The 12,009-nt window shown below is 43.2% G+C and overlaps 1 protein-coding gene and 1 pseudogene across 2 annotated transcripts in view; both read right to left on the bottom strand.

The window, feature by feature from the left end:
• The window catches only part of LOC134957937 (potassium channel subfamily T member 2), a 1,656,739-nt gene that overhangs the window by 1,530,060 nt on the left and 114,670 nt on the right, over window positions 1-12,009 (bottom strand). The gene's annotated exons all lie outside the window — the stretch shown is intronic.
• On the bottom strand, window positions 10,271-10,390 carry LOC134962332 (5S ribosomal RNA; annotated as a pseudogene).

Genomic DNA, 12,009 nt, shown 5'->3' with positions numbered 1-12,009 from the left:
AAAATTTCCACTTCGACCACTGCATAGATAAATATATAGGCCCCCTGAAGGCTTAATCCAGCCCTGGTCTAGCAGTTTTCGTGCACCCTGGGTAGAATGCCTACAGCATTACAGCAGTAATCTGTCCTGAAGTTCCCACCAAGAGTCAGCTGGATGGGATGTACTAACAGTAAAATGCGATAAAACCTGTTTTCTGGGTTTTACCATATTTCCTGTATGTATTAAGACTCGATGTGTGGTTTGGGGGGGGGGAGTGGGGGGGCAGCAGTCTGAAATTTTGCCTAGGATGTTGAGAAGCCTTGCACCGGCCCTGCCTCCTTGCAACCTAATTTTAAGCCATCCAAAGAATTAGACCTATCAGCCAAGGAAAGTTCAGTCAATAATTTAAAAATCTAGCTAAGGGATTAGAAGTATACAAATAATGTATTGTGGAAATGGGGATATAATTCCCTAAATCTGGATAGTGAAACAATAGAGGAGTAGTATTTGTCCAGAAACTGGTGAAGCAAGCGAAGTCCATGAAGATGCCAAGTTTTAAAAATAACACCTGCATTCCCATCTTGGAAATCAGAATTATGCATCAGTGGTAAGAACAGTGATCGGGTACAGGACAAATGCAGTCTCCTATGAGAGATGCGCCAGGCCATGCGCCAGGGTATATAATAATGGATTATTTTGCGTATCTATTGAAATAGAGGCTAAAGGCATGTGTAGTAAAGCAACTAAATTAATATCTAAGAGAAATTCCTGATTCAGAGTCTGATGGACATAATTGTCCACACCTCCCACCCAATCCAGTGCATATTTTAGGTTGGATGCCAGGGCGTAAACTTGGGCATTTGGAAAATTAATACCTCCCAACAATAATGGTTGTTGTAATTTGAACAACGATATCCTGGGACGTTTACCGGCCCATATGAATTTGTTTATCACCTTATTTATAGACATGACAACTCATTTTGACAGCAGAACAGGTAGCATCTGGATTGGGTAGACAAGTCTAGGAAAAGATTCCATCTTAAATAAATGACAAGGCCCTATAAAGGAAATTGTCAAGTGTCTCCATTTGTCAAAATCAGGCATCATTCGTTTAATAAAATAAGAAAAATTCACAGTATAAAGGTTAGATACATCTCAGGGGAACCTCAACCCCAAATATATCAAAAAGTCTTGTGCACAACGAAAGGGAAACAGGGAACCCCATCCTAGTTTAGCAGTAGGATGCAATGCCAATGCTTCCATCTTAGTAAAGTTAACAAGAAAACCAGAGATATGGTGAAAATCATTCAAAGGGTGTTGTAAACTAGGCAAAGCCATTTTTGGGTTGCTAAGATATAAAAGTAGCTCATCAGCGACAGCCAATAGCTTCACCTCAGTACTGTCAAGTGTAACGCCATTCCGAGAAACATCATGAAAGAAGGTACGTATAACGGTTCAAGAACCAAATTAAATAACAACTGTGAGTGGCCATCCCTGACAGGTACCCCTGCATAGTGGGAAAGAAGACAAATTCAAACAATTTATCATTATGAATGCCTCTGGAGCAGTCTAAAGATCTTAATAAAATCAGGGCCAAATTGCTGTACTTAAAGGATTCTTTGACTATGTTACCTGGAAACATGATCAAAGGCCTTATCTATGTCGCAGCTGACAATGATAGCCTCTTTATTACCAAGTTGGTGAATAAGTTGCATGGCTGCCACTAGTATTGCGCACATTGTGCACAGAGGTACGCCCCTTAACAAAGCCATTCTGTGCCAGGTGCAAAATTCTAGGAAATATTAATTGCATACGTTGGGCCAATAGTTTAGTAAATATTTTGAGATCCTGGTTTAACAGGGAAATAGGTCTATAAGACTGCACTTGAGTGGGATCCTTCCCTGGCTTTGGGAACACTACAATCCTACCCTCAGTAAAAGTGGAAGGAGGTGATATTAGAGAATTATACGAGGAAATAAGATGGGGCAGTAAGTGCCCCTGAAGCATTTGATAATATGCTGCCCCAAAGCCATCTGGGCCAGGAGACTTGCCTTTGGCTAAGGATTTAATAAAAGGGTCCAATTCCCATTCAGTCACTGGCGCAATTAAATATTCCCTTTCCTCAGCAGTAAGTGTCGGCAAGTCATCCTTCTGAAGAAAGTGCATGCCTTCATTAGGAAGATCTGAGGGAGCCTCATACAAATGTTTATAGTCATTTTGAAACACCTTGAATATGGCTAAAGTGTCCGTTACCGGGACCCAGAGGGTGAAGCAATTTGTATAATATGGGATGGTGTAGTAGAAAAACGCACCAAATTGACCAATAGCCTCCCTGATTTATTACAGCCGCAAAAATATTTATTGCGCTGGACATCATGGGTAGACTGGGCCCTCTCAGTGCACAAGGTATCATAAGCATGCTTGGCATCCAAATAAGCTTGCCATGCAGTCGCTGACTCATGTAGAAGTAAGGTATCATAGGCCGAAGGAAATCTCTTGCTACAATCGGCTATAATAGAATTTAACTTTTTGCGTTTCCTGGCCACATATTCCATAATATGATACCTAACCACCGGTTTGGCCGCAGCCCAAAACAAGTGAATATACTCCAAGTGCTCTTTGCTATCATCTGCATAGGTAAGGAATGCCCTTTCCAAATGGGAATGAAAATTAGTGGAGGTAACTAGATAAGAAGGAAACCTCCAATTATAAGATGTAGACACAGAGTCTTTCAGCGATAGAGTAAACCATACTGGGGAATGGTCAGACAGTGCTATGTGGGCAATTCCTGTATCAAACGCTCTATGATATAAAGGAACCGAGAGCAACCAGTAATCAATGCATGAGGAAGTATGGTGGGGATGGGAATAGAAGGTATATTCACGGGATAACGGATGTTGGCACCTCCATGGATCGCATAGTCATAAAGAATCAATCAGTAACATCAAAGGATAAATAAATCTTCAAGGCATAGGTCACGGCCAGAGCATGACTGATCCTCTAAGAAGAGTCCGGGAAAACAGTTCACTCTGAAGGTGCAGGAAGCTGCTCTGGCTCCGCAGCACACCTTGCAACTGGTCGCGGCACACTAGTGTGCCACGGCACAATGGTTGAAAATGCCTGATCTAGGGCATACCAATTCAACGGGTCATCCTTGGTCCAAAGGTAGTCTGTGAGCAGTAGCAATCTGGCCTGAGAGCTGGTACCTTATCGACAGTGTGTATACTGCATTACTGGAGGGGTCAGCATTACTGGAGGAGAATTTGTCCTTGATGGCTCCCCGCTGGGTGCAGAAACAGGGCTGGCCCTGAAGTGCCACTGTGTCAACAGCTAAAGGGAGGGCAGGTGTCCTGGCCCTTCTTGTGACCTATTCTGCAAAACGTAGGGAATTTATAGCTTTTACACTTTAAACAGAGCTGCACTTTTCTCAAGATGCATCTGCCTCTGCATTGCCAGCATATGGTCCTGGTTTATGACAAGTCATCATCATCAGCCTCTATTTGCATCAGCCTTTTAGCATTTATGCAAGTCTGTGCGAGTTGCATTTGCATAAACACGCCTTAACTGGACTATGTTAGAATTGTACTCTCCCCCCTCCATCATGCAGCAAGGAGTAAGTAGGCAATACACAATGTGGCAGACTATTATATAAGAAAGCACATGTTGGAGTCTAACAATGTTGTATTTTAAAAACAGTATTGTTTGAATGTGTGATTTTATTCCTATTTAGTTGATGGCATCATTTATCATAGCAGCAAAACAATTGTTTACTGGTTACTGCTAAAACTTCATCTGCATACTAATTATCTGGCACAATAGTCTTATACTGTAACTGTATATTGCTTGTGCAGCCGAAAAACAAATAAATATAAAGGTGCTGTCTAAGGGACAAAGCAAAGATAAATTGACTTTTATAATCAGCCAATTTGCTGTTTTCATCGCTTCTTGTTGGGAATATATAGAACATAATCAAATGCGTAGAGAAAGGCAATTTATCTTATCCTGTCCAGAGAAGAGAGCTGTTTTAAATTGGGTACATTACAACAAAGCAAACATAAAATAGTACTGCAGCTGAAAGTACTGTCATTGTAAAAATGCACTTTGTGTGTACCATACACTTTCACATAACCAGGGCTGGTAAAAGAAATTTGGGGTCCCGATACACTATTATCTCCCCCCTTCCCCCAACCAAACATTCCTTCATACACATATATACACAAAGTATATAAGTCCTCATTCCGAGTTGATCGCACCAAGCAACTTTTTGCTACTGGTGCGATCAACTAATCTCCGCCTATGGGGGAGTGTAGTTTAGCATAACAGGGCTGCGATTGCTTGTGCAGCCCTGCTATGCTAAAAAAAAGTTTCACACAAAACAAGACTAGCCCTAGACCTACTTACCCTGTGCGACGGATCCAGCGATGAAGGTCCGGACTTTGACGTCACACATCCGCCCTCCATTCGCCTGGACATGCCTGAGTTTTTCTTACCACTCCCCGAAAACGAAAACGTCTGGAAATGGTGAGTATCCGCCCCAGAACACCTCCCGCCTGTCTATCTTCTTGCGATCGCCGCTGCGATCACATTTGTCGCTGGCGGCGTCATTGCCCGGCGACGATCGTCGCCAGGCAACGACGCTTGTGTGCAATACGTCCGATGCTCATGCGCATTTCTGGCCCGTTCACACCACAGCGAAGAACCGCTGCGTACGAACGGGTCGGAATGACCCCCATACTGTAACCAGGATTTAGGGTTAAAAGGGAGATATATAGGATAATATGTGTATTTATTATATAATTATATATGTGTGTATATATATGTATATACATACATATGATATATATATATATATATATATATATATATATATACAAAGTACAAATGAGGGCGGCACTCCAATGGATTTGAAAAAAAATAGCTCACCAAGTCAGCATAGGTTCAATCAACGTTTCAGGTGTCTTTATTCACACCTTTCGTCAGGATATATATATATATACATACATACACTGTATATGTGGCATATATATATATATATATATATATATATATATATATATATATATGATAAGTGAATTGGCTATAGCCATTTATTGATGAGGTGAGAGATCACCCTCCCATAGGATGCAAAGTTAAATTCATTAATTTTTACAGTGATGGTCAGTGTGTAGCAGGACATTCCTGCAACCCTGGTGCTAGGAGCTGTCAATCACACTGGCTGCACTAGGTATACTGTAGCTATGAGCCGCTGGCATGAAAAATAAGATTTTACTTACCGGTAAATCTATTTCTCGTAGTCCGTAGTGGATGCTGGGGACTCCGTAAGGACCATGGGGATAGACGGGCTCCGCAGGAGACATGGGCACTTTAAGAAAGAATTTAGGTTCTGGTGTGCACTGGCTCCTCCCTCTATGCCCCTCCTCCAGACCTCAGTTAGAGAAACTGTGCCCAGGAGAGCTGACAGTACTAGGAAAGGATTTTGGTAATCCAGGACAAGATTCATACCAGCCACACCAATCACACCGTATAACATGTGATAACAACCAGTTAACAGTATGACAAATAACAGAGCATCAGGTCAAACCCTGATGCAACCATAACTTAACCCTTATTGAAGCAATAACAATATATACAAGTATTGCAGAAGTCCGTACTTGGGACGGGCGCCCAGCATCCACTACGGACTACGAGAAATAGATTTACCGGTAAGTAAAATCTTATTTTCTCTAACGTCCTAGTGTATGCTGGGGACTCCGTAAGGACCATGGGGATTATACCAAAGCTCCCAAACGGGCGGGAGAGTGCGGATGACTCTGCAGGACCGATTGAGCAAACAAGAGGTCCTCCTCAGCCAGGGTATCAAGCCTGTAGAACTTTGCAAAAGTGTTTGAACCTGACCAAGTAGCCGCTCGGCAAAGTTGTAATGCCGAGACCCCTCGGGCAGCCGCCCAAGAAGAGCCCACCTTCCTAGTGGAATGGGCGTTAACTGATTTTGGCAGCGGCAATCCAGCCGCAGAATGAGCCTGCTGAATCGTGTTACAGATCCAGCGAGCAATAGTTTGCTTTGAAGCAGGAGCACCAAGCTTGTTGGATGCATACAGGATAAACAACGACTCTGTTTTCCTGACCCTAGCCGTTCTGGCTACATAAACCTTCAAAGCCCTGACCACATCAAGCAACTCGGAATCCTCCAAGTCACGAGTAGCCACAGGCACCACAATAGGTTGGTTTATATGAAAAGATGAAACCACTTTCGGCAGAAATTGTGGACGGGTCCGCAATTCTGCTCTATCCATATGGAAAACCAGATAGGGGCTTTTATGTGACAAAGCAGCTAATTCTGACACACGTCTAGCCGAAGCCAAGGCTAATAACATGACCACCTTCCACGTGAGATATTTTAACTCCGCCGTTCTAAGTGGTTCAAACCAGTGTGACTTTAGGAAACTTAACACCACGTTAAGATCCCAAGGTGCCACCGGAGGCACAAAAAGAGGCTGAATACTCAGCACTCCTTTTACAAACGTCTGAACTTCTGGTAGAGTAGCCAACTCTTTTTGAAAGAAAATGGATAGGGCCGAAATTTGAACCTTAATGGAGCCTAAGTTTTAGGCCCAAATTCAGTCCAGTTTGTAGGAAGTGAAGGAAACGGCCCAGATGGAATTCTTCCGTAGGAGCATTCCTGGCCTCACACCAAGAAACATATTTTCGCCAAATACGGTGATAATATTAAGATGTCACGTCCTTCCTAGCCTTTATCAGCGTAGGAATGACCTCATCCGGAATGCCTTTTTCCGCTAGGATCCGGCGTTCAACCGCCATGCCGTCAAACGCAGCCGTGGTAAGTCTTGGAACAGACATGGGCCCTGTTGCAACAGGTCCTGCCTTAGAGGAAGAGGCCACGGATTTTCTGTAAGCATTTCCTGCAGATCCGGATACCAGATCCTTCGTGGCCAATCTGGAACAATGAGGATTGTTCTCACTCCTCCTTTTTCTTATTATTCTCAACCATTGGGTATGAGAGGAAGAGGAGGAAATACATAGACTGACTGGAACACCCACGGTCTCACTAGGGCGTCTACCGCTACTGCCTGAGGATCTCTTGACCAGGCGCAATAACTCTGCAGCTTTTTGTTGAGGCAGGACGCCATCCTGTCTATCTGTGGCAGTCCCCACCGAACTGCAATCTGTGTGCGAAGACTTCCTGATGAAGTCTCCACTCTCCAGGACGTATGTCTGGTGAGGAAGTCTGCTTCCCAGTTGTTCACTTCCGGAATGAACACTGTTGACAGTGCTCTTACATGATTCTCCGCCCAGCGAAGAATTCTGGTGGCTTTCGCCATCGCCACTCTGCTCCTTGTGCCGCCTTGGCGGTTTACATGAGCTACTGCGGTGACGTTGTCTGACTGGATCAGAACCGGTTGGTCGCGAAGAAAGGTCTCTGCTTGACTTAGAGCATTGTATATGGCCCTTAGTTCCAATATGTTGATGTGAAGACAAGTCTCTTGACTTGACCAAAGACCTTGGAAATTTCTTCCCTGTGTGACTGCTCCCCAGCCTCGGAGGCTCGCTTCCGTGGTCACCTGGATCTAGTCCTGAATGCCGAATTTGCTGCCCTCTAGAAGGTGATCACTCTGCAGCCACCACAGGAGAGATACCCTGGCCCTGGGGGATAGGGTGATCAACTGATGAATCTGTAGATGTGTACCGGACCACTTGTCCAGTAGGTCCCATTGGAAAGTCCTCGCATGGAACCTGCTGAAGGGAATGTTTTTCCCAGGACTCGAGTGCAGTGATGCACTGACGCCTGTCTTGGTTTCAATAGGTCCCTTACCAGTCATGAGTTCCTGGGCCTTCTCTATCTGAAGGTAAACCCATTTCTGGTCTGTATCCAGAATCATACCCAAGAAGGGCAGATGAGTTATAGGAACCAACTGTGACCTCGGGAAATTGAGAATCCAGCCGTGTTGCTGTGACACCTTCAGCGAAAGTGATATGCTGTTCAACAACTGCTCTTTTGATCTCGCCTTTATTAGGAGATCGTCCAAGTATGGGACAACTGTGACTACTTGCTTGTGTAGGAGCACCATTATTTCCGCCAATTACCCTGAAATTGGTAATGACAATCCTGTACCGCAATTGTCAGGTACGCCTGATGGGGTGGATAAATGGGAACATGAAGGTATGCAGCCTTTATGTTTAGATACACCATCAAATCCCCCCTTTCCAGACTGGCGATGATCGCTCTGGGCGATTCCACTTTAAATTTGAACCTTTTCCCGTATAGGTTCAGAGATTTTAATTTTTAAAAATAGGTCTGACCGAACCGTGCGGTTTCGGGACTACAGCCAAAGGTGCGTCATATTGCCTTCCTTGTTGCAGGAGGGGAACCTTGAGCACCACCTGTTGGAGATACAATGTGTGAATTGTATTTAATATTATCTCCCTTCCGGGGGGAGAAGCCGGTAGGTCCAATAAGGAAAAAACCGGCGAGGAGGCACCTTTCGAATCCAGCTTGTAACCCTGAGAAACAATTTTTTATTGCCCCGGGAACCACCTGTGAGTGAACTCAGATGTGGCTGAAGAGTCGAAGACGTGCTCCCACTGGGGCAGACTCCCTTAGCGGAGCTCCAGCGTCATGCGTTGGATGTAGTAGAGGCCGGGGAGGACTTCTGTTCCTGGGAACTAGCTGTGCCCTGTACCCTTACCTCTGGTAAGAAAGGACGCTCCTCGTACTTTCTTGTTATTCTGCGACCGAAAGGACTGCATTTGATAATGTCGTGCTTTCTTAGGCTGTGAGGGAATATAAGGGAAAAGATCAGAATTACCAGCTATAGCTGTGGAGACCAGGTCCGAAAGCCCTTCTCCACACAATTCCTCAGCCTTGTAAGGTAAACCTTCCATATGCCTCTTTTAGTCGGCATCACCTGTCCATTGCATGTTCCACAGTACACTTCTAGCAGAAATCGACATAGCGTTGACTCTAGAACCCAGTAGACTAATGTCTCTTTGGGCATGTTTTATATATATATATAAGACAGCATCTTATATATATATATATATATATATATATATATATATATATATATGTGTAGTTGGGGGGGAGGGGGTTTTAGCGACCAATGGTGTCTAAAAGAGTCACACTTTAGGTGAATAATTTAAGAATAAAATGCAATTTATTAATATGTACAATTTAAAATGACAGAACTTTTTCTAAAAAATGGGATAAAAACTATACATACAGATATATAATACCAGTTAAAAATGAATAAATAATAAAAAGATTCCTTAACTTGGTATGTAGTCACTGCCAGATAGCCCAACGCGTTTCGTCCTTAAGACTTCATCAAGGGGTGTTGGCAGACTGGGACCAGGCTCCTATTTATACCAATACTAATCTGGTGTCAATTATGACATCATTTCCTGTTGATATCACATGATATTTTATAACAGACTAAGAGCTAATATTTTACATTGGTGGGTGGCATAATTAGATAGTATATAAATTCCATATGTCCATTATTTGTTTCAGTAGCAGGTTTGGGGTTCAGAGAACCGAATAAAACCATAAGAAGGTGCGCTGATGCGCTTTCCGCCCCACTTCCGGTTTTCGGCGTCGCGTCACTTCCGCCCCACTTCCGGAAGCCGGACTGCGCATGCGCCCGCGATCTCCAATTCTTCTATTATCAAGAGAACTGAGTTTAGAGTGCTTGGTTTTCTCAGCGGCGGCCATCTTTGTGGAGATTTTTCGTTCAGTTTCTCTATGCGGCGGCCATCTTAATGGAGGGCAGCAGTATGGACACTTATAGTGTTTCTTGGTATAGAAATGAGAAATAAATACAAAAAGGGGATCAATGCATGTAAAAAACGTATGTAAAAAACGATGACAGTGCAGCATATCATCTTTAGAATGAGAGAGCAACAAATGACCATAATGGATTATCAATGTACTTATAAAAGGAGGTTAAATAAATATTTGCAGTATATTGTATACATAGATATTATATAGATAAATAAAAATAAAGTAAAATTAGATATGGGTGCATATAGTGTAAATTAGGTACTTTACGCTTAATGCAGGTTTATAAGGTGTAGAATGGGGCGGTATATTAAAGTGCTTAGTGCATATTACAGTGATTAGTGCAGGTTTAAGGGCAGTGAGGAAAGGGGTGGTGTTAATGTAAATTTTAACGTGCTTCGTAGAGGGTGATATAAAAGTATAATAGTAAAGCTAATTTAGTTGGTTAGTCAAGATAATAATACTGACATGCTCATGTAGGCTTTTTAATTAGTTTGGTTACAGTACCTGATCTTCCCAGGTGGTCTCCCTGTTCTGGTACTGATCAGGCCCGACACTGCTTCGCTTCCAAGATCGGACGAGATTGGGCATGTCCAGTGTGGTTTGACTGTAAAAATCACTTACCATACATGTGTCAGCGTTATATATGATATGACTATGCACGTTGTAGAGGAGGGGTGGTAGGGGGTGGGAGAAGGATATGGTGGTAGGAGAAGGATGTGGTGGTAATGGTTAGGGGGGGAAAAAAAGGGGGGGGGTCGCGGTTAGTGGCCACTGCATTAGATGAGGAGAAGTATTTAAAAGTGTTTAAGGATCCGACCGTATGGTCCTGGTGCCAGGAATGAGATTACAGGAACGGCGCAATTTCATAGTAGTCGTTGAATCCCTTTGGATGAAGTGTCTGCAGTTGGAAGATCCAGTACATTTCTCTGCGTGATAGTCTGTTGGCCAGATCGCCACCTCTTTCACCCAGTTTCACAAGTTCGATAGCTTTGAAGGTCAATGCTTCTGGGTTTGAGTCATGTGTTGAGTTGAAATGTCTGGATACTGCGTGTGTTTCTATTTTATTCTTTATATTGCGGACGTGTTCTTGGATTCTTATTTTGAGGGGTCTCTTTGTCTTTCCCACATATTGCTTACCGCACCCACATTCTAACAGGTAGATCACTGATTGGGTATTACTGTTTATGAAGTCTTTGATTTTGTGAGTTTCCCTTTTTTCCATGTCCGTAAAAGTCTTCCTTACTGGGTGTAAGTACCTGCAGATATTACATCGGCCGCACTTGTAGGAGCCAGTGCATTTTGGCATTTTTGAAACCTCTTTAGTATCCTTACGTAACATGCTGGGGGCTAGTGTATCTTTAAGATTTTTCGATTTTTTGAAGATGATCTCGGGGCGAGGAGGTAGAATTTCTTTGAGTACTGGATCCATTAGTAGGATTCCCCAATGGTTCTTGAGTGAGTCCCTAATGGTTTTTTCATGACGGTTATATGTGGTAATAAAGGAGATGGAGTCCTTTTTTGTTTCTTTGGTCTTATATTCTAGTAGTGTAGATCTTTCTAGGGCTTTTGCTTTTGTGGCTGCTTCTTCTAAAATATTCGTAGGGTACTCTTTATCCTTGAATCGTTGTTTGTATTTCTCGATTTGGGCTTCACATTCTTCCTGATTAGTACAGTTTCTCTTTATCCTGTTAAATTGGGAGAAGGGGATATTATTTTTCCATTTCTTTAGATGATTACTTCTGTAGTGCAGGTAGCTATTCGTATCAACTTGCTTAATGAAGTTTTTTGTCTCGATTTTACTGTCCTTACCCATTAAAACCAGATCGAGGAATTCAATAGACTCTTGGTTGATCTTGGATGTAAAAACGAGGTTCATGTCATTATTACTCAGGTATTCAAGGAATTCATAAAATCTTTCTTCTGTTCCATCCCAGATGATTAAAATGTCATCTATGTAGCGACGGTGTCATGACTGAGGTTTTTGTGAACCCGGTGTAGTGAAGTCTGTGCGGGCGACTGGAGGATTATGTGAATACTACCACTGACCTGGTTTCTGAAATGCTGTGGACTCTGGGTTTCCTCCGGTGACTGGGAAGAGGAACCGCAGCAGAGATGGCCGAATCTAGGTTCTCCTCATGCAGGATTAGGTCGGCAGACAGGAGGCATGCTGAAGGTCTCCTGAAAGACAGAACTGGAAAGGCACTGATGAATCAGTGAAGAATACCAGGTAT

This window comes from Pseudophryne corroboree, chromosome 9, assembly GCF_028390025.1.
Source record: "Pseudophryne corroboree isolate aPseCor3 chromosome 9, aPseCor3.hap2, whole genome shotgun sequence".
In the NCBI taxonomy this organism is placed as follows: domain Eukaryota; kingdom Metazoa; phylum Chordata; class Amphibia; order Anura; family Myobatrachidae; genus Pseudophryne; species Pseudophryne corroboree.
Note: the sequence above shows the minus strand (reverse complement) of the source record. Positions and strands in the feature narration are given on the sequence as shown.